The 22,510-nt window shown below is 42.7% G+C and overlaps 1 protein-coding gene across 6 annotated transcripts in view; it reads left to right on the forward strand.

The window, feature by feature from the left end:
- ATP2C1 (ATPase secretory pathway Ca2+ transporting 1) overlaps positions 1-22,510 on the forward strand; it is a 194,496-nt gene that overhangs the window by 84,603 nt on the left and 87,383 nt on the right. The window lies entirely within an intron of this gene.

A 22,510-nucleotide genomic window follows, 5' to 3' on the forward strand; every position in this document is an offset into this window, starting at 1 on the left:
CATTAAATATATCATGCTACACTCTCCTGGCCTGTAAGGTTTCTACTGAGAAATCTGATGATAGCCTGATGGATCTTCTTTTCTGTGTGATTTTTTTTCTGTCTGTGGCTGCTTTTAATACTCTGTTCTTATCCTTAATCTCTGCCATTTTGATTATTGTATGTCTTGGTGTCGTCTTCCTTGCGTCTCTTGGTTGGGAAATCTGTGCACCTCTGTGGTCTGAGAGACTATCTCCTTCCCCAGATTTGATAAGTTTTCAGCAATTACCTCCTCAAAGACACTTTCTATCCCTTTTTTTCTCTCTTCTACTTCTGGTACCCGTATAATGTGAATATTATTCTGTTTGGATTGGTCACACAGTTCTCTGAATATTCTTTCATTCCTAGAGATCCTTTTTTCTCTCTACCTCAGCTTTTTTGTATAGCTCTTCTCTTATTTCTATTCCATTTACCCTGTCTTCTACTACATGTAATCTGCTTTGAAATCCCTCCATTATTTGTTTAATTTCAGATACTGTACTCTTTAACGGTTGGATCTCATTCCTGAATTCTTCCCTGACTTCTTGAATATTTTTCTTTATCTCCATGAACATGTTTATGATTTTTATTTTGAAATCTCTTTTAGGGAAATTGGTTAGTTTCACTTGGTCCTCTTTATGGTGTTTGTGGGGTTTTGATTTGAACCAGGTTCCTTTGATTTTCCATATTTGTATGTAGCGCCCTGTAGTGCCCAGAAGCTCTACTTTCTAGAGGTGCTCATTCCCCGGAGGGATTGTGGCGGTCGCAGGTGAGCAGCGCTGGTGCCTGTCGGGTGGAGAGAGCTGTTTCCTGCTTCCCAGCTGCAGTGCCTGTCTCCACTGCTAGGGCCAGTGGGTGGAGTGCCCAGGGAAAAGCCTCTATCTATGCTTTGTTCTTTTAGCTGCCTTTGGCGGGGCTGCCCTTTGGCTGGCCTGGTGCAGTGGCTGGGGCAGCTGGTTTTTGAGCTGGTGTTGGCCGCTAGAAAGGTACAGCAGGCTGTGTATCGTGGTGAGGAGCCTTGGAACTCCTTAGCTAGGTTGGGGATGGAGCGCCTGAAGCTCCTGAAAGTTCCCAACCTGCTGGACACAGTTTGCCCAGACAATTTTGTCTGCCTGTCTTTTCTCCTGAGCAGGAAGCTCTGTGCAATCCTTGCCCCTTTAGCAGCCTTAGTGCTGTTAGGAAGTCTCTCAGACTTCCTGTCTTTCTTTTGTGCCAGAGTGGCCTAATGTGGATCTCTCTTTTCCACAAGCCAGTGGAATCTCAGTCTGTCCAAGTATTCCACCTGTCTTAGCTTTCCAACCCCACTCATCTCCAGAGCACCATGTAATGTAGGTTTGTACTCCCAGAGCAGATCTCCAGGGCTGGTTGTTCCTCAGTCCTAGGCCTCCACCCCTTTGCCCCTCTGTTTATCTTCTGCCTGTGTGAACGTGGGTTGGGGAAGGGCTTGGGTCCCGCTGGATCTTGGCTTTGATACATTACCCTGTTCCATGAGTTCTGTTCTTTTCTCCAGGTGTATGTAGTCTGGTGCAGCCTTCTTTCCTGTTGTTCTTTCAGGATTAGTTATATTAACTATATTTTCATATTATATGTGGTTTTGGGACTAGGTTTCTGTCTCACCTCTTAGGCCGTCATCTTTAATCTCCATCTTGCCTTTTTAGATAATAAGACTGAATTTTTGTGTTGGTGACTTTGTCAGATGTAGTTGGTGGGACATCTGTGCACTACATATTATAAGGTGTTGTTTGTGGGTGTCTTTGTGTGCATAAAATAAAAGTTCCTGTGGCCAGGATTCTCATCTGGCCCTGGTTAGCTAGCTCACTGACTGCACACGTGTGCGCAATACCTTCTACTGACTTTATAAAAAGACCTCCACCAGTGCTCTGGGTGACATGGTGGCATGGCTATAGGAGAGCAGTGCAGAGGCTGGAGTGGTGGCAGCACCAAGGACAGAGGTCCAGAGGGCAGCTGTGTGGGCAGAGAGGCCCAGAAGACGATTGTGGGGACAGAGAGGCCCACAGGATGACTGTGCGTGCCAAGAGGCCCAGAGGCACAGACCGACTTGCTGCGTGCAGACTCGCTCTGAGTGGATGGGATTTTAGTGATTGACCTACCACTGTGCAATTAAAGTAGGGTATAACCCTTTCATCCCAAGAACGTTTTACTGTCTTTTCTTTGGTCACACTGAATCCATAGTGAACTTGCCCAGGGCTGAAACCCATTGGAAGACACTCAGAATACTTGCTATGTGATCCGAGAGCTTAAACTTTTTGTTTGCAGTGTTGTTAAATCTGCTTCTGGGTAAGCAGTGTTTTGTAAGAATGCATTCATAGTGCCCTGCCTTTACTATGGTAACATTTCTTCACTGGTACGGCCCCACAGTGATCATAGCTTGCTGAGACCTGCCCATTTGACCCTTGCTGGCTTCTGTCCTGTTCCAGGCCAGCCATCTGATCCTTGAAGTCATCAGGGACAGACTGCCTATGGCTGCTACTCTTGCCAATGAAGTATTGTGTCTGGCGATTGGAAAACTTAATCTGAGAACTTTGAAAGGTGAAATACATGGATTTACCCAGGCTTTGTAGAAGATACACTAATTCTTGGATGATTATATTTGTGTTTTCATCCATTCTGTTATCTTTTTGTACTTTCTGTAAAAGACCATTTAAAATGCAGGACGTAGAATTGGTGGTGGTATAAATTGGAATCTAGTTGAGTCTGATGTTGACTAGAGTAGTGGTGGGCCAAGGACCAACAGCAACATACCTGAGAACCTATGAGAAATTGTGTTCTGGGCCCAGCCTCAGAACTGCTGATTCAGAACCAAGGTGAGGACACAGTATCCTGTGTTTTAACAGACCTTCTGGGTGATTCTGATGTTCAGTAGTAAGTGTGAGAAACCACTGTACTGGAGTGTTTCTGTCCCTTGACAGCCTCCCACCAGCCTTTAAAGCTTGAAAGTATTTGTTAGCTTTTTACTTTTCTTTTTTTTCCCCTGAAGCCAAAATGTACAATACATAAAAGCAAAGCTGTTGTATTTTAGGTTTGAGTGGGGTCTGGGGCCTTTTCCTGTCTTCTCAGCTCTGATGGGGATAGTGGCTGCTGTACCCTTACTATCCTGCCCAGCTGAGCACGGTGCAGAGTGAATGTAAGTGGACTTCCCATTACAGAAAAATACTGGCTGCCTTGTTCTTGGCCAGAATTTCAGTAAAGAAACTTGGAGTGATTTGATTATCTCTGGGACCAAATCTACTTCTAGTGCTAGTGCCATGGGCCTTTCTGTAAATAACCTTGCAAATAGGTGCCAGAAGTGCAAATTATACCTTCTGTCTGGAATGTCTTTTATGCATGTAAGCTTCTCTGTGTCAGTAATTAGACCATGTCTATGTGGAATTACTTAGCATCATTCACTTTGGGCTTTAATCAACCAGCAATTGCTTCTTAGATTGAGCAGGCCTGCTGGATTTCTGTAAATCACTGTGAACCTGGAGCCTTTTTATTTAGAACAGCTATCATCAGTATTACCTTGTTGGAAATGTTCTGTCACTGTTGCTTTTTTTCTACCTATATGTGTCCTCTTTACATTTCTAAAATGGCATCTCATGGTTGGAGTCTTGGTGTTCTGAGGATAACCCTGCTTTCCCATGCTGGAATGTGGAGAGGTGCCTAGTTCTTTGAAGACTTATAACTTAGTACACTTGATTTTCTTGGGCATTAGATGTCTTTGTCACTACTTGCAAGAGAAAAACTTCAGTTTCAAGAAATTTCCATTGTCAAGAGTTGACCTGAAAACTTTAATAACTCTTGAGTTTAATATTCCTGAACTTCGCAGAGGTGAAGACTTTCCATTTTTTCCCAGAGTCTCTCTTCCATTGGGTAATTTGGGCTACTATTGCTGACTTGCTTTAAAAAAATTAAACTTCTGTCCATGTGCTGAATGAAGTGACAAAATTTCTAAAGATAATTTTTACCCAGTGTCTTACCAATGGGTTTCAGCCCTGAGCAAGTTCACTATGGATGCAATGTGACCAAAGATACTGACAGCAAAACATTCTTTGGGGTGAAAGGGTTTATTACCTGGCTTGTTCTCCCAGTGGTAGGTCGAGCACTAGCATCTCTGCCTCTGCCCAGAGCACTGGACTGGGCTCTCTATATAGTGCAATAATAGCTTATTGCCTAAAGGTGTGGAAGCGGTAGCCTAGCAACAGGCCACTTACATCATCATCAGGTGGTTTAAGTTCAGTGAGGATCCTGGCCATAGGAACACCAACTTCCCCACACTCCACCCCTCCAGGATTCTCGCCTTACAATCTACATGCTTTCAGTCTTCTGCAATGGTCCCTGTGCGATAATGCTGGAGCACTGTAACCAGGTTCCACAATAGCAACAGAGGATAACAACAACTTAGAGATAATAACAAAAATTAAGATAGAACAAGATTTTGATACAGGTAACAAAAATTATAATAATCCTCAAGTCAGAAGAGGTTCCTAATAACAAAAAATTATAATAATCCTCAAGCCAGAGGAAGTTCTCAATCCACAAAGACTTTAGAGGCAATAAGACACATGTTTTAATGCCACCAACATAGGCAAATCTTGTCCATTAGGTAGGATGCATACAAGAGAGTGGTCCTGTGATAGGATTGTAGCAGGAAGGGGGGTCCCTTCCAGGTCTAGTATACCATACTTCTACTCCTTTCCCCGTGGGGGTTACTGAAGGATGTATATATAGTGCTACTGGAGGTGTATGCACTGGCCATAATGACAAAACAAAACTCCCCAGTAAGATGCTCCTACATTATGTCCATTCAGGATATACTACTGTGACCTTTGGGGGCCACTCTGCTGTTACTCAAGGAATACACAGTAGACCAGCCTCCCGGTCTTGTACCCAAGGTGGTAGAAGAGCCAGCCATCATTGGTCCATGTGTTGAAAGGTCCAAGGCCATGTCCACTCAATGGAGGAGTCTCCGGGGTTCAGTGCAGTTGATGCTGGCACAAGATATTATTCTGGTGGCCAAACCTCAGCTTCAGTGATTCTTTCTTAGTTAGTACTTGCAGTTGTATAGGGGAGGCAGCCATATATATGTGTTGCCATGTCTACGGGGCTCAGGGCTCCCTTTTGAGGTCTCTCGTTCAAATGCGTTAGCACAGTCCACAAGCAGACTGACCATCCCCACAGACTATTGGTATCTGACTTTTGTCTGGATTTTAAAAAGCCATTGTGCCTCTTTATCACTCCTGCTGTGATAGATTTGTATGGCACATGAAACTTCCATTTGATTCCTAGCTGTCGCACCCATTCTTGCAGTGTATGTCCGCTAAAATGGGTGCCCTGATCACTCAGTTATCTGTGGTCAGCCATAGGCTGCAAAGAGACGCTCCAGGTCTCTTTTGGTTGTCTACTGGTCTGCATGACAGGTAGGAAAAGCAACCAGAAGTACGGTAGCTGTGTTCACACAAGTCATACGTTACTGATACCCTTCTGACACACGTAGAGGCCCAATATAGTCTATCTGCTACCTGACGAGGGGTATGGACCCCTTAGGTATTGTCCCATGTTGCTGTGGAACTCGGTGTAAGTCCCTTTTAGAGCACACAACACACTCCTGCTGGGCAATACTAACTTCTTCAAAGGTCATAGGTAAGCCCCACTCACATTGTCTTCTGCTCTGCATGCAACAAATGCTGACGTAACCATTGGGCTACATCAGAGGCAGGCTTTCCTTCTAAGCAATGTATTGGGCCAATTTATCTGCTTCATCATTTTCTGGGGATGCCAGTAGCAAATGACCTGTCACATGGTATACTGTCATTATTTTAGTTTGACCACAGGCCCATAAGTCTTGCCACAGTTCTTGCCCCAAAGGGGTCGGTGACCAACCAGCCCATTGGCATGGTAACAGGTTGGTAGCCACAGTATCAAGCCCTGATAGACAGCCCAGCTGTCAGTGCAGATGACTATAGGGGAGAGCTTTTGGCTCTTGTGATCACAAGCCACACAGCCCGCAACTTTGCCCATTGGCTGCTCTTGCCCTCACCATCTTCCATCCATAGTGTCTCAGTCTTAGGATGGAAAGCTACGGCACTCCATTTTGGGGGCTGCCCACGGCTGGAGCCATCTGTGTACCATGCATCTTCGGGTATAGGGGCTCTTCCCTCCCGATAAGGACTCTCTGTTAATAATCGTTCAAAAGCAAGTTCTTCCTGCTTTTCACTAGTATATGTCACCAGCCCCAATAAAATAAGCGTTGGAGTTCTTCACTCAAGGGGCTACTAGGGAGGGCACTACGCTGCTGTAGGTAAGCACCCCTCTAGGCCAGTGTGGGCGTTTGTGCCACACCACTCCTTGGCTTTTGGGTCCCACCCCATGATGGGATAGATGGTTGTTACCTTTGTCAGGGTCATTCCAGTGATGGGTTCTGTAGGCAGCAAAGCGTGATACATGGTAGCCAGTTGTTTTTCTATCAAAGTGTATCGTACCTCTGCCCCTTTCCAGAGTTGTGACCAGAATCCAATAGATTGATGAGTTCGTTCAAGCCGCTGCCAGAGACCCCAGCCATAACCGTCTTCAGTCACATAAACATCCAGGTCACAGGGCCTTGATGGGTCTATCACACTCAAGGCCTGCATGGCCTTGACTGCCCGTTTTGCTATAGTGAAAGCAGATGCACATGTCTCATCCCAGTCCTACCTGACGCCCTTTCGTACCAACCAGTATAAGGGCTTCAGAATTTGTGCCAAGTGTGGGATAAACACTCTGCAGTAGCCTAGAAGACCCAAAAACTCCTGTAGCAGTGCTACAGTTGTAGGGGTGGGAAAGGCCTGGACTTTATCTATAACTGCTTCTGTTATAACTTTGGTGTTACCTGACCAGACTACCCCCAAGAATTTGACAGACAAACTAGGTCCCTGAACCTTGGTACTATTCACAGCCCATCCTTTCTCCTGTAAATGTTGCAGCAGTCTAGGTGCTGCACCTTCTAGATCTGAAAGAGAATGGGACGTGAGCATGACATCATCAATACAATGGTACAGCCGCACCGTTGGCTGTTTCTCCCATGTGGCCAAGTCCTGGGCTACAAGTCCATGTCGGATGGTGGGGCTGTGGAGGTATCCCTGTGGAAGGATGGTGAAAGTCCATTGCCATACTTCCCACATGAAGGTAAACTCTTCCTGACTCTCCTGCTCAATGTCAATGGAAAAGAAGGCATTAGCAAGATCTACCACATAATGGTATGTTCCTAGTTCATGGCTGAGGGTATCTATCAGACATTCAGTAGAGGGGACAGCAGCATGCATAGGGAGTATGACTTTACTCAGTTCTCTGTAATCCACAGTCATACACCAGAAGCCATCCAGCTTTTTTACAGGCCACACTAGGGAATTGAAAGGACTATGGGTGGGCTTTATAATACCCGTTTTTTCCAGCTCCTGGAGAGTTTCTCCAATCTCTTTATTCCCTCCAGGCACTTTGTATTGTTTGGTATTAGTCACCCGCCGAGGCACAGGCAAAGCTATGGGCGGGTCCCTAGCATGTCCCCTCGGAACTGCCTTCACCAAACATACTCTTAGTCTGAACTCATCTGCAGTGGTCTGCAACCATAGACCCTGCAGGGTATGAATCCCCAAAATATACTCAGGGTTAAGAGACATATACATAGTATATTCTTTTAGGTGTAGACACCCTATTCCCAAAGGGATTTGGGCCTGTTTCATTCTGACCGCCTTTCACTTCTATCCATCTATGATAGTGGGGGTTCTGGGGAATCACTTAGGGTTACCTTGTGTCAGTGACCATTCAGCCCCTGTGTCCACCAGACCCAGGATATGTTGTATGTTCACTGGGACCAATGAATAGCTATTTCAACATGTGGCCTCTGGTCCCCCCTGGTCCCTAAGGGCAGATAGCTCAACCTCCCCTTCAGTCAAACCGTGTTCCCCAATCACCTTCCTGTGTTAGCTTAAGTGAAGTTGGCTCGCTCTCTAGCAGGAAGTCTTGCAAACACACAGGCCGGACTTGTGGCTCTGTCTCTGACCTCTGCCTCTTTGGTCTTAATGGCTGGAACTGCTGCTCTGGTTTCAGCTGTTGCCATAGCTCTAGTAAGATGCTATTTGAGTTCCCATCTAATTTCCCTCCATCTGCTCCTGCCCATATTAAATCAGCCCACATCTGGGTCCTCGTATCCTCCATGGGGCCCTTTAAATTCTTCTTATGAGTAGTAGACCTTATTACTTTCAAGGTTCTCATTGCTTCAGCCTCTCCTAAGTCTGCTACTGTAAGTGTCACCTCGCTTATGGGATGCCCTAAGTGAGGGGAAAGAATGGCCACTAGAGACCCAAAGAGGGATGTAGGAGCCATTTGAAGTACAGTATTTATCATCCCAGTAGTGAAAATCTTTTCATCTGGGTCTTAATTTCCTGGACTATAGATGGCATTTCTTATACCTAGCTCTTGTAACACCTCTTGGAGTTCAGCATACATCTGCCATCTAACAGGAGAGGATGGTAGATCACCCAGATTGGGCCACCCAGCATGAAGTTCAGCCATAAGCCTATCGAGGAGGGAGTGACTCCCCAGTGTCTGATGTGCATTTTGTAATTGCTGCCTCAAGGCAGGCTGTACTGTCAGGGAAGCCAGCTTTCCCATCTCTGATCCCGACAGAACAATTCTGTCCACTCCTAAGTCCCACAGACGCAGGAGCCAAGCGCCTCCGAGGGCTTCTGCCTAAACCGGGAGCCCAAATCCACCAGCTCAGCCTGAGTATAGGGGCGGACCGTAGAGTGCTCCATGACGTGTGGATAGCGCTGCTCCTCTCTTTGGGGAACTTTTAGCTGCTGGGTCTTTATTTTCTTACAACCACTGGGCATGCTTTCAATACAGGAGGGGCCATTGCTTCCGGCACCACCCCTTCATTCTTCCCCAGCTCCTCCGTTTCTGGGGCTGATGGCACCTTTCTCTCCCCTCCCCCTAGTGTCTCCTCTGCTACATTTACCTTTTCTACTGTGCCTTGCAGCAATTCTAACTCAATGTTCAGAAGCTCTCTTACCTTCACGTCAATGCTTCGCAGTTGACGTTCTCGTGCCACCTCCTGCCACCTCCATCTGTGCTTCCCTCAGGAGTTCATCTTTTTCCTTGATAGCCTCTTCCTCCTTCAGAACATCTGGCATTACTGCCATCTCGTTCTCTAAGTAATTTTTTACCTCTCCAATGGCACCTTGCTGCTGGTGTTTTTGTGCTGCCTCCTCTCGCATCAATGTCATTTCCTTCTTCAGGGAATCCGCAGAAGTTTGCAGCTTGTGTTCTCATGCTGCCATTTCTTGGATCTGTTCTGTAGACCTTTTTAATACTGTGAGAAGCATCCAACCCACAGTCACCCCTGCCTCACGGGCACTCTGTCTCTCAAAAGACCTACTTATTATACCAAGGGCTATCCCTACTGCCTCAGGTGTCACCTCCACTTGCCTCCAGTCCTGGGGTGGGGCCCAGTCCTCTAGGAATCAAGCTCCTCAGATCACATACCCATTGGGGGACCATCCACTGTCTCCCCATTCACAGGGGCAGCCCGCTGAAGGCCCCTTCCATTAGGGCAGCTTGTCTTTTTCCTTGGTCAACAATGAATCATATCGACTTTCGCCAATTGTCTTGCCAATGGGTTTCAGCCCCTGGCAAGTTCACTATGGATTCAATGTGACCAGAGAAATTGACAGCAAAACGTTCTTTGGGGTGAAAGGGTTTATTACCTGGTGGTAGGTTGAGCACTACTGTCTCTGTCTCTGCCGAGAGCACTGGGCGGAGCTCCTTATATAGTGCAATAAAGATTATTGCCTAAAGGTGTGGAGCGGTTGCGTAGCAACAGGCCAGTTACATCATCAGGTGGTTTTAAGTTCAGTGAGGATCCTGGCTATAGGAACCCCAACTTCTGCACAGCAGTACTATTAACTTGTGGTGGTAGCTCATTTTAAAAGCTATTTACCTTTTATAAGTAAAATATGCTGATGTTGTTTGAGTGTAATCTGACCTTGCTTTTCAACCCTTATGCCAGTGATTATCAGCTTTGGCTGCACATTGTTTGCACCTGAGGAGTTTTTAAAAAGAAATAGTTTGGCTCTGCCCCAGACATAATGATTCACACTCTCTAGAGATGGTGCCCAGGCACTTGAATTAAAGAAAGAAGACCCCTCTCTTAGTTTACTCTGGCTGCTGCAGCAGTATCATAGACTGTGTGGCTTGAAAAACAAACACTTGTTTCTCACAGTTCTGGAGGCTGTGGGGTACAAGTCAAGGGCTGAAGATCTTCTCATGTGCTTATTGGTCATTTATATATCTTCTTTGTAGAAATACATATTCAGATCTTCATTTTTTAATTGGGTTATTTGTCCTTTTATAATTGAATTGTAAGAGTTTGTACAAGCCACTTATGAGTTAAATGACTTGTAAGTATTTTCTCCCATTTTGTGGGTTATCTTTTTCACTTTCTTACTGGTGTCCTTTGTAGTGGCAAAGCTTTTTACTTTGATGATATTCAGTCTTTTTCTTTATTTCTTGTGCCTTTGGTGTCTTATTCTCTTCCTCTCTTATTCTCCACTCCTTTTATTTTCCAACTTAAACCTTTTTTTTTTTTTTTTTTAAGACCACAGTTCGAGGTTTTCCATTTGCTCCTAGGATGAAGACAAAAATTCCAATATTTGACCTTTAGGGGGCGTGTAGGATCCCCACCTACTTCTTTAGCATATATTTGCTCTTTGTGTCCTCTTAATTTCATTGATCCAAATACTTCTGAGAGGAATATTTCCATATACTCCCTGTGCTTCAGTTACCATTGTGCCTGCATCTGACCTGTGTTACTCTTCCCTCCCATCTGTAACTGTGGATGAACTGTTCATTCCCCTACCTGAAGTCTTCTATGAATAGGCCAGATTCCATCCCCTCTCATTTAGCCAAGAACATGCTTCATGAGTTACCCCATCTCTGTCCTGTGTTTTTTTTTTTTTTTTTTTTTTTTTTTTTGTGAGGGCATCTCTCATATTTATTGATCAAATGGTTGTTAACAACAATAAAATTCTGTATAGGGGAGTCAATGCTCAATGCACAATCATTAATCCATCCCAAGCCTAATTTTCGTCAGTCTCCAATCTTCTGAGGCATAACAAACAAGTTCTTACATGGAGAACAAATTCTTACATAGTGAATAAGTTACATAGTGAACAGTACAAGGGCAGTCATCACAGAAACTTTCGGTTTTGCTCATGCATTATGAACTATAAACAGTCAGTTCAAATATGAATACTCATTTGATTTTTATACTTAATTTATATGTGGATACCACATTTCTCTCTTTATTATTATTATTTTTAATAAAATGCTGAAGTGGTAGGTAGATACAAGATAAAGGTAGAAAATATAGTTTAGTGTTGTAAGAGAGCAAATGTAGATGATCAGGTGTGTGCCTGTAGACTATGTGTTAATCCAAGCTAGACCAGGGCAATAAAACATCCACGTATGCAGAAGATTTCTCTCAGAACGGGGGGGTGAGGTTCTAAGCCTCACCTCTGTTGATCCCCAATTTCTCACCTGATGGCCCCCCTGCGACTGTGCCTGTCTTAGGTTGTTCCTCCCTTGAGGAATCTTACCCGTCTCTGGCTAACCAGTCATCTTCCGGGGCCATACAGGGAAATGTGAAGTTGGTAAGTGAGAGAGAAGCCTTATTGTTTGAAAAAGTTAGCTTTTTACTTCTTTGCATATTTATGCCCTGTGGCTTCTATGCCCAGCATTTGTCTTGAGGTATCTTTACCACTTGGAAGAATTATGATACTCGGTAAATTTGATATGAGGCACGAATTCTATTTAAGGGTTGTAATTAGGAAGGAAGAAGAAAAGCTATAGAAGTAGCAGGCGGAAGAAAACATGGGAAGATTGATTATTTCTTTGATATATCTTCTTGTAGAGTAACTTCAGCATGTATAGGTTTTAAGCTACTACTTAAATTGCACACACACATTAACATAATAGGAGTATAGTTACATAACCAAAGCATATCTGTAATTACCAGCCATCTGCAGTGAAACCAAGAAAACCAGTTAGGCACCTTAGGCATTTGTGAAAACTTATCTATGATATGGTGGATATTGTCCAAATGAACTTGAACAGTCTGAGAGAAATCAGACAAATTAAAACAACCCATTCCTGGGGACTGTTCACATGCCATATGTTCTTTTAACAATAAATAGTTTGTAGTTGTAAGACTTTGGAGCGCTACAATTTGCACTTCTCCAAATTCTTGGTTGAGTTCCAACAGTATAGATCCAGTCCAATTTTGTTGTTTTACTGTATGCACAGGCCAGCTTAGATATCTCCTTCCTCATTCCCATGGCAGGTCCAGGAACTGGTGGGATGAGTGCATCTACAGCTGTAGCAGTGCGTGGATCTTTGTTGGGGTTTTTTGATGATCATCTTCTGGCATGAGTCTTCCAGAGGGTGCAGATGTTGGAAGTTCTTTTTCATATCGTATCTTAGTTCATTTTCGGGGTAGCCCAATTAGGCTTTGATCCTCTGTATAAACACAAACAGACCCTTTGCCTACACTTTTATATGCCCTTTATACCCTTGTGTAGAACTCGTTGGAGGTTACCACACAGGAACTGCCCTTTTTTTTTTTTTTTTTTTTTGCTATCACTAATCTACACTTACATGACGAATATTATGTTTACTAGGCTCTCCCCTATACCAGGTCTCCCCTATAAACCCCTTTACAGTCACTGTCCATCAGCATAGCAAAATGTTGTAGAATCACTACTTGCCTTCTCTGTGTTGTACAGCCCTCCCTTTTCTCCTACCCCCCCATGCATGTTAATCTTAATACCCCCCTACTTCTCCCCCCCTTATCCCTCCCTACCCACCCATCCTCCCCAGTCCCTTTCCCTTTGGTACCTGTTAGTCCATTCTTGAGTTCTGTGATTCTGCTGCTGTTTTGTTCCTTCAGTTTTTCCTTTGTTCTTATATTCCACAGATAAGTGAAATCATTTGGTATTTCTCTTTCTCCGCTTGGCTTGTTTCACTGAGCATAATACCCTCCAGCTCCATCCATGTTGCTGAAAATGATTGGATTTGCCCTTTTCTTATAGCTGAGTAGTATTCCATTGTGTATATGTACCACATCTTCTTTATCCATTCATCTATTGATGGACATTTAGGTTGCTTCCAATTCTTGGCTATTGTAAATAGTGCTGCAATAAACATAGGGGTGCATCTGTCTTTCTCAAACTTGATTGCTGCATTCTTAGGGTAAATTCCTAGGAGTGGAATTCCTGGGTCAAATGGTAAGTCTGTTTTGAGCATTTTGATGTACCTCCATACTGCTTTCCACAATGGTTGCACTAACTTACATTCCCACCAGCAGTGTAGGAGGGTTCCCCTTTCTCCACAGCCTCGCCAACATTTGTTGTTGTTTGTCTTTTGGATGGCAGCCATCCTTACTGGTGTGAGGTGATACCTCATTGTAGTTTTAATTTGCATTTCTCTGATAATTAGCGATGTGGAGCATCTTTTCATGTGTCTGTTGGCCATCTGTATTTCTTTTTTGGAGAACTGTCTGTTCAGTTCCTCTGCCCATTTTTTAATTGGGTTATTTGTTTTTTGTTTGTTGAGGCGTGAGAGCTCCTTATATATTCTGGACGTCAAGCCTTTATCGGATGTGTCATTTTCAAATATATTCTCCCATACTGTAGGGATCCTTCTTGTTCTATTGATGGTGTCTTTTGCTGTACAGAAGCTTTTCAGCTTAATATAGTCCCACTTACTCATTTTTGCTGTTGTTTTCCTTGCCCGGGGAGATATGTTCAAGAAGAGGTCACTCATGTTTATGTCTAAGAGGTTTTCGCCTATGTTTTCTTCCAGGAGTTTAATGGTTTCATGGCTTACATTCAGGTCTTTGATCCATTTTGAGTTTACTTTTGTATATGGGGTTAGACAATGGTCCAGTTTCATTCTCCTACATGTAGCTGTCCAGTTTTGCCAGCACCATCTGTTGAAGAGACTGTCATTTCGCCATTGTATGTCCATGGCTCCTTTATCAAATATTAATTGACCATATATGTCTGGGTTAATGTCTGGATTCTCTAGTCTGTTCCATTGGTCTGTGGCTCTGCTCTTGTGCCAGTACCAAATTGTCTTGATTACTATGGCTTTATAGTAGAGCTTGAAGTTGGGGAGTGAGATCCCCCCTACTTTATTCTTCTTTCTCAGGATTGCTTTGGCTATTCGGGGTCTTTGGTGTTTCCATATGAATTTTTGAATTATTTGTTCCAGTTCATTGAAGAATGTTGCTGGTAGTTTCATAGGGATTGCATCAAATCTGTATATTGCTTTGGGCAGGATGGCCATTTTAACGATATTAATTCTTCCTAGCCACGAGCATGGGATGAGTTTCCATCTGTTAGTGTCCCCTTTAATTTCTCTTAAGAGTGACTTGTAGTTTTCAGAGTATAAGTCTTTCACTTCTTTGGTTAGGTTTATTCCTAGGTATTTTATTTTTTTTGATGCAATTGTGAATGGAGTTGTTTTCCTGATTTCTCTCTCTGTTGGTTCATTGTTAGTATATAGGAAAGCCACAGATTTCTGTGTGTTGATTTTGTATCCTGCAACTTTGCTGTATTCCGATATCAGTTCTAGTAGTTTTGTGGTGGAGTCTTTAGGGTTTTTTATGTACAGTATCATGTCATCTGCAAATAGTGACAGTTTAACTTCTTCTTTACCAATCTGGATTCCTTGTATTTCTTTATTTTGTCTGATTGCCGTGGCTAGGACCTCCAGTACTATGTTAAATAACAGTGGAGAGAGTGGGCATCCCTGTCTAGTTCCCGATCTCAGAGGAAATGCTTTCAGCTTCTCGCTGTTCAATATAATGTTGGCTGTGGGTTTATCATAGATGGCCTTTATTATGTTGAGGTACTTGCCCTCTATTCCCATTTTGCTGAGAGTTTTTAACATGAATGGATGTTGAACTTTGTCAAATGCTTTTTCAGCATCTATGGAGATGATCATGTGGTTTTTGTCTTTCTTTTTGTTGATGTGGTGGATGATGTTGATGGACTTTCGAATGTTGTACCATCCTTGCATCCCTGGAATGAATCCCACTTGGTCATGGTGTATGATCCTTTTGATGTATTTTTGAATTCGGTTTGCTAATATTTTGTTGAGTATTTTTGCATCTACGTTCATCAGGGATATTGGTCTGTAGTTTTCTTTTTTGGTGGGGTCTTTGCCTGGTTTTGGTATTAGGGTGATATTAGCTTCATAGAATGAGTTTGGGAGTATCCCCTCCTCCTCTATTTTTTGGAAGACTTTAAGGAGAATGGGTATTATGTCTTCCCTGTATGTCTGATAAAATTCCGAGGTAAATCCATCTGGCCCGGGGGTTTTGTTCTTTGGTAGTTTTTTGATTACCTCTTCAATTTCGTTGCTGGTAATTGGTCTGTTTAGATTTTCTGTTTCTTCCTGGGTCAATCTTGGAAGGTTATATTTTTCTAGGAAGTTGTCCATTTCTCCTAGGTTTCCCAGCTTGTTAGCATATAGGTTTTCATAGTATTCTCCAATAATTCTTTGCATTTCCGTGGGGTCCGTTGTGATTTTTCCTTTCTCGTTTCTGATACTGTTGATTTGTGTTGACTCTCTTTTCTTCTTAATAAGTCTGGCTAGAGGCTTATCTATTTTGTTTATTTTCTCGAAGAACCAGCTCTTGGTTTCATTGATTTTTGCTATTGTTTTATTCTTCTCAATTTTATTTATTTCTTCTCTGATCTTTATTATGTCCCTCCTTCTGCTGACCTTAGGCCTCATCTGTTCTTCTTTTTCCAATTTTGATAATTGTGACATTAGACCATTCATTTGGGATTGCTCTTCCTTTTTTAAATATGCTTGGATTGCTATATACTTTCCTCTTAAGACTGCTTTTGCTGTGTCCCACAGAAGTTGGGGCTTAGTGTTGTTGTTGTCATTTGTTTCCATATATTGCTGGATCTCCATTTTGATTTGGTCATTGATCCATTGATTATTTAGGAGCGTGTTGTTAAGCCTCCATGTGTTCGTGAGCCTCTTTGCTTTCTTTGTACAGTTTATTTCTAGTTTAATGCCTTTGTGGTCTGAAAAGTTGGTTGGTAGGATTTCAATCTTTTGGAATTTTCTGAGGCTCTTTTTGTGGCCTAGTATGTGGTCTATTCTGGAGAATGTTCCATGTGCACTTGAGAAGAATGTATATCCCGCTGCTTTTGGATGTAGAGTTCTATAGATGTCTATTAGGTCCATCTGCTCTACTGTGTTGTTCAGTGCTTCCGTGTCCTTACTTATTTTCTGCCCAGTGGATCTATCCTTTGGGGTGAGTGGTGTGTTGAAGTCTCCTAGAATGAATGCATTGCAGTCTATATCCCCCTTTAGTTCTGTTAGTATTTGTTTCACATATGCTGGTGCTCCTGTGTTGGGTGCATATATATTTAGAATGGTTATATCCTCTTGTTTGACTGAGCCCTTTATCATTATGTAGTGTCCTTCTTTATCTCTTGTTACTTTCTTTGTTTTGAAGTCTATTTTGTCTGATATTAGTACTGCAACCCCTGCTTTCTTCTCACTGTTGTTTGCTTGAAATATGTTTTTCCATCCCTTGACTTTTAGTCTGTACATGTCTTTGGGTTTGAGGTGAGTTTCTTGTAAGTAGCATATAGATGGGTCTTGCTTTTTTATCCATTCTGTTACTCTGTGTCTTTTGATTGGTGCATTCAACCCATTAACATTTAGGGTGACTATTGAAAGATATGTACTTATTGCCATTGCAGGTTTTAAATTCGTGGTTACCAAATGTTCAAGGTTAGCCTCTTTAGTATCTTACTGCCTAACTTAGCTCGCTTATTGAGCTGTTATATACACTGTCTGGAGATTCTTTTCTTCTCTCCCTTCTTGTTCCTCCTCCTCGATTCTTCATATGTTGGGTGTTTTGTGCTGTGCTCTTTGTAGGAGTGCTCCCATCTAGAGCAGTCCCTGTAAGATGTTCTGTAGAGGTGGTTTGTGGAAAGCAAATTCCCTCAGCTTTTGTTTGTCTGGGAATTGTTTAATCCCACCGTCATATTTGAATGATAGTCGTGCTGGATACAGTATCCTTGGTTCAAGGCCCTTCTGTTTCATTGTATTAAATATATCATGCCATTCTCTTCTGGCCTGTAGGGTTTCTGTTGAGAAATCTGACGTTAGCCTGATGGGTTTCCCTTTATAGGTGACCTTTTTCTCTCTAGCTGCCTTTAACACTCTTTCCTTGTCCTTGATCTTTGCCATTTTAATTATTATGTGTCTTGGTGTTGCCCTTCTTGGATCCTTTCTGTTGGGGGTTCTGTGTATTTCCGTGGTCTGTTTGATTACTTCCTCCCCCAGTGTGGGGAAGTTTTCAGCAATTATTTCTTCTAAGATACTTTCCATCTCTTTGCCTCTCTCTTCTTCTTCTGGGACCCCTATAATACGGATATTGCTCCTTTTAGATTGGTCACACAGTTCTCTTAATATTGTTTCATTCCTGGAGATCCTTTTGTCTCTCTCTATGTCAGCTTCCATGCGTTCCTGTTCTCTGATTTCAATTCCATCAATGGCCTCTTGCATTCTATCCATTCTGCTTATAAACCCTTCCAGAGTTTGTTTCATTTCTGCGATCTCCTTTCTGGCATCTGTGATCTCTTTCCGGACTTCATCCCATTTTTCTTGCGTATTTCTCTGCATCTCTGTCAGCATGTTTATGATTCTTATTTTGAATTCTTTGTCAGGAAGACTGGTTAGGTCTGTCTCCTTCTCTGGTGTTGTCTCTGTGATCTTTGTCTGCCTGTAGCTTTGCCTTTTCATGGTGATAGGAATAGTCTGCAGAACTGGGACGAGTGACGGCTGGAAGGACTTCCTTTCTTGTTGGTTTGTGGCCCTCCTCTCCTGGGAGAACAGCGGCCTCTAGTGGCTTGTGATGCGCAGCTGCGCGCAGACAGGGTTTCTGCTTCCTGCCCGGCTGCTATGGAGTTAATCTCCGCTGTTGCTGTGGGCGTGGCCTGGCTCGGGCAGCTACTCCAAAATGGTGGAGTCGCGTTGGAGCAGGAGCTGCTGGGAGGCTATTTATCTCCGTAAGGGGCCTCCCTGCTCCCTGCAGCCCAGGGGTTAGGGTCCCCAGAGGTCCCGGATTCCCTACCTCTGGATTAAGTGGCCCGCCCTGCCCCTTTAAGACTTCCAAAAAGCACCCGCCAAAAGAAAACAACGACCACAAAAAAAAACAAGAAAAAAAATTTTTTTAATTAAAAAAAAAAAAAATTTTTTTAATTAAAAAAAAAAAGGTGGTCGTTCGTTTTTCTTTATTCTCCGGTGCCAGCCTCACGCCTCTGCTCACCGGTCTTTCTGCCCTGTTTCCCTAATATTGGGGTCCCTGTCCCTTTAAGACTTCCAAACAGCGCTCGCCAAAACAAAGCAGCAAAAAAGCAAAAAAAAAAAAAAATGGTCGCGCGCTTTTCTTATGTCCTCTGTCGCCCAGCCTCCAGTGCCTGCTCACTGTTCTTGCTGCCCTGTTTTCCCAGTATCGAGGGCCCTGCACTCTGGCCCGGATGGCTGGGGCTGGGTGTTCGGCAGCCCTGGGCTCCGTCTCCCTCCCGCTCTGCGTGCTCTTCTCCCGCCGGGAGCTGGGGGGAGGGGCGCTCGGCTCCCGCGGGGCCGGGGCTTGTATCTTACCCCCTTCGCGAGGCGCTGGGTTCTCTCAGGTGTGGATGTGGTCTGGATATTGTCCTGTGTCCTCTGGTCTTTATTCTAGGAAGGGTTGTCTTTGTTATATTTTCATAGATATATATTGTTTTGGGAGGAGATTTCCGCTGCTCTACTCACGCCGCCATCTTCCGCCCCACTCCTCTGTCCTGTGTTTTAAGTTTGTCTTCTACCAGATTATTCTAATAAACATACAGATTTGCTGTTATTTTTTTCCATCTTAAAAAAACAAAACAAAACCTAACTCTTGACCCTATGTTATATTTGGCTGTGATAATCACATTTCTCTGCTGCTCTTTCTAGCAGAACTGGAAAGAATCATCTATGCTTGCTGCCTCCACCTCTGTCCTGCTGTTTTCTCTGAACCTACTCCCATCTGATTTGTTGTCCCCACCACTCCACTGGAACTCTTCTCTCCACTTACCTGCATGTCATCCAGTCCAGTGGTCCATTCTCACCGTAACTCTTCAGTAGCATTTTGCCCACCCTCATTGAAATTTTTGCTTCATTTGGATTTTCTTTGGGTCTTACCACTCCCTGGTTTCTGTTGCTTGGTCTCTTCTCTTGGTTTCTCTTACCTCTGATCTCTGTATGTTGGGGGTATGCTCTAGAATCAGCCCTCAGACCTTTTTCCTTTTTTTCTGTGCTGATGTGCATGCTTATTCTCACAGTTAAACCACTTATATGTTCATACATACCTGCACTTTATGTCCAACTTGGATCTCCCCTGTATGTGCACATGCCTCCTGGACATAATATACCTAAATGTCTAGTAGCTGGTATCTTTGCTGTTTTCAGGTATCTGTGCCCAAATGTTACCCTGCTGGAGAGGCCCCATCGTTGCAGCCACCCTTCATAAAATGAAGCAACTCCTCCCCCTACTTAGTCTTCTTAATTGTTTTGTAGGGTGTTTATGGTATAGCACATTATTTGTCATCTTTTGCTTCCCATTGATATGTGGCTTCATGATGCTAGAGTTCTTACCTGTATGGTCACTTTTGTGCCCCAAGTACCAAGAACAGTGCCTGGCATATAAGTAGCATTGATTATGCATCAAAGGACTTGATGGATAAATACATTGATTATGAGTCAAAGTACTGGATGAGTAAATGCCATCTTTTAGTATTTCATTCTCACCATGCTTACCCTTCCTTGGGAACTTTGCACATTCAGTTCCCTCTGTTCTTCCATTCCTTTCTTTAGGCAGCAGCTTGTTCACTTCCATAAGCATAACTTCACCATCAAAATGTTAAGAATGTTAGGTAGAAAGATAAACATGAGCAGCTGGGGAGGGGAAGGTAAAGGTACAGTCCAAAGGAAAAACCCTCCAAACTGTCCTGGTAGGGCATCCCCCGTGAAGACAAGAAAGCTTTGCAGGGAGATGACTTCCTTGCTTATGGGGACCAGGCCAAACCATCCCCACCCAGCCAGGTTCGAATGTGGGCACAACTGAACAAGACTAAGAACCATTTGCCCAACCACACCTCATCATGATCTCATTAAAATAAAATCGCAATTTTGCCCTCTTCCTCCTCCGCCCATGGGCCTTTCTGTGTGCATTTTGGCAAAAGATGTGCACCAAGAGGAATTGGGTGTGTAACTAGAGCTGTCAATCAAATGACACTTTGTCAATCACAGAGTGCCTCCTGGCTATGTCATGATAAATGGACCCTTTCCTAAAAGTTCTGGGCCTTTGTCTTTCTTGGCTCTGGCCCGCTCCCTTCTTGGTTCTTGTCCACATACAACCTCCACTGTGCTACACTCCTGTGCCTCTGCCTTTCAATTCTTTGTTACGGCAGGGCAAGAACTGAGGAGAACAAACTCAGAAAACTTTCCTCTTCTGTTTGTAATCTCTGACTGTAAGCTCTCATGCCCGTGGACTGACTTGTCCTTCATAGTGATCATTTGCTGTTTTCCATATATTTGTGCAATTCTTGTTAATGTCTGACTTCACCCATTTGTCAACCCCCAGCTGTTTTTGCTCATTGTTAAGTCCTAAGGATCTAGCAGAGTCCGATTCACAATAAATGCAGTATTTGTTGAAAGAGTAAATAATTGAACAAATTAAAGTACTCTTAGGAGCCATGTAACTAATGACGCATTTGAGCTGGTAAATAAATCTCAGTAAAAGAAAACATATCAAAGAAACCTGAAAAGAAATAGGATTAAAATTTAATAATTTCCGTAATTGGAAGTTGACATAGAAATCTAGTAAGCACATAGAGATCGTTACCTTTGGCTAAGAATGTACTGTGCTGTAGCCTCCTTCTACTGTAGAGATCCTTTCAGTGAAACCAGGTCTTATCAGATAGCCATGCAGCTTTTGCCAGAACATATCCTGTGCTCTTCATTCCACCTCTGTAAGTTTCAAACTCCAACTCTGGCTTTGGTGGTGTGTTCTTTGACATGGCAGCCCTTCATCTATTTAGCATTGCCATCATGCCCCTTCAGTGTCTTATCCTTTATGAAATGAAATAGTCTCACTTCCTTCTATTGAGATTTTTCAGCTCTTTGGGCCCATGGAACTCTCCTGAGGAATTTTTATGTGAAGTGTATTCCTAGACCCTATCTTTGAACCAAGTATAGAGGTTTACTTTAAAAATATTTTATGAGTAAGGCTCTTGTATGTACGTTGGCTACTAGAGATGGCCATGCCCAATATATGGATAATAGAAAAGCATATCTTTATAGAAAAATCATTGTGAATCTATTTACTCACCTGGATTAATTCAGTTCTGTGTTGAGCTAATTGTATTATTGAATTGTACATGTAAACAGTTTTTGGAGAAAATAGATTTGGAGAAAAATTTGCTTATTACTAGTGGGTCAAATGCTATATTAATGGTTGTAATTATTCCTCACACAATTTTAGACTCTATTATTCCCCTTTTATATATGAAGAAACTGAGGTACAGGAATCTTAGAAATAGGAGATTTTATTAATCTAATTGTTACTCTAGGTGATGTAAATATATTTGTTCCTTCTTAGTTTTGCTTTATGATCTCACAAGATAAAATAACTGTTTGAAAGACTGGTTTAGTTCTCATTGCTTTATGAGTCAAATCCTGTTGGGGGGAAGTTTTCTGCAATGTTTAACTTAAGCATGGTTCAATGAAATTTTCCTGTGCCCTACTTTATTTTATAGGTTTGAAATAAGGGCATTCAGGGACTCTAAAACATGCATACAACTTTTATGAAGTCTCTAATTTTTTTCTCTAAGGTTTTGAATTTCTTAATTATGTAAAAATGTTGTTATAAAATAATTTCACTTTGTATTTTCATGAAATGAAGGTAATCTTAATCCACTTTCCTCAGAATTTTTAGTCACTAATATCTTTTCTGCAAGATGGAAAATTACTGCTCTTTGCTGTAAAGTACTTAAACATTCAACAATGCCTTTTTAAATAAATGAGATTAGAAAACATGTATTTGATTGTTCCAGAACTTGGTCACACTGAGGGAATACTTTTTTTCACATAGCTATTTACTATTTTTTTGGAATAAGAGCAAAAATATTTTTTATGCATACAAGGCCCTATAATGACACTTCATTACTAATAGAAACTTAAAATATTCTTTGATCTCATTTGTTGTCTTGAAGAAGTATTGCTTCAAAAAATTTTTCACCTGAAAGTTTTAAGACTTGTATCTTGGCAGTAAGGTGATCACTTCAGTTCCAGTATTTAATTAGTAGATGTGTAGCAACTGAAGTATTTTCTTCTCTTAT

The sequence above is a fragment of the Manis pentadactyla genome, chromosome 14 (genome assembly GCF_030020395.1).
Source record: "Manis pentadactyla isolate mManPen7 chromosome 14, mManPen7.hap1, whole genome shotgun sequence".
Taxonomy (NCBI): domain Eukaryota; kingdom Metazoa; phylum Chordata; class Mammalia; order Pholidota; family Manidae; genus Manis; species Manis pentadactyla.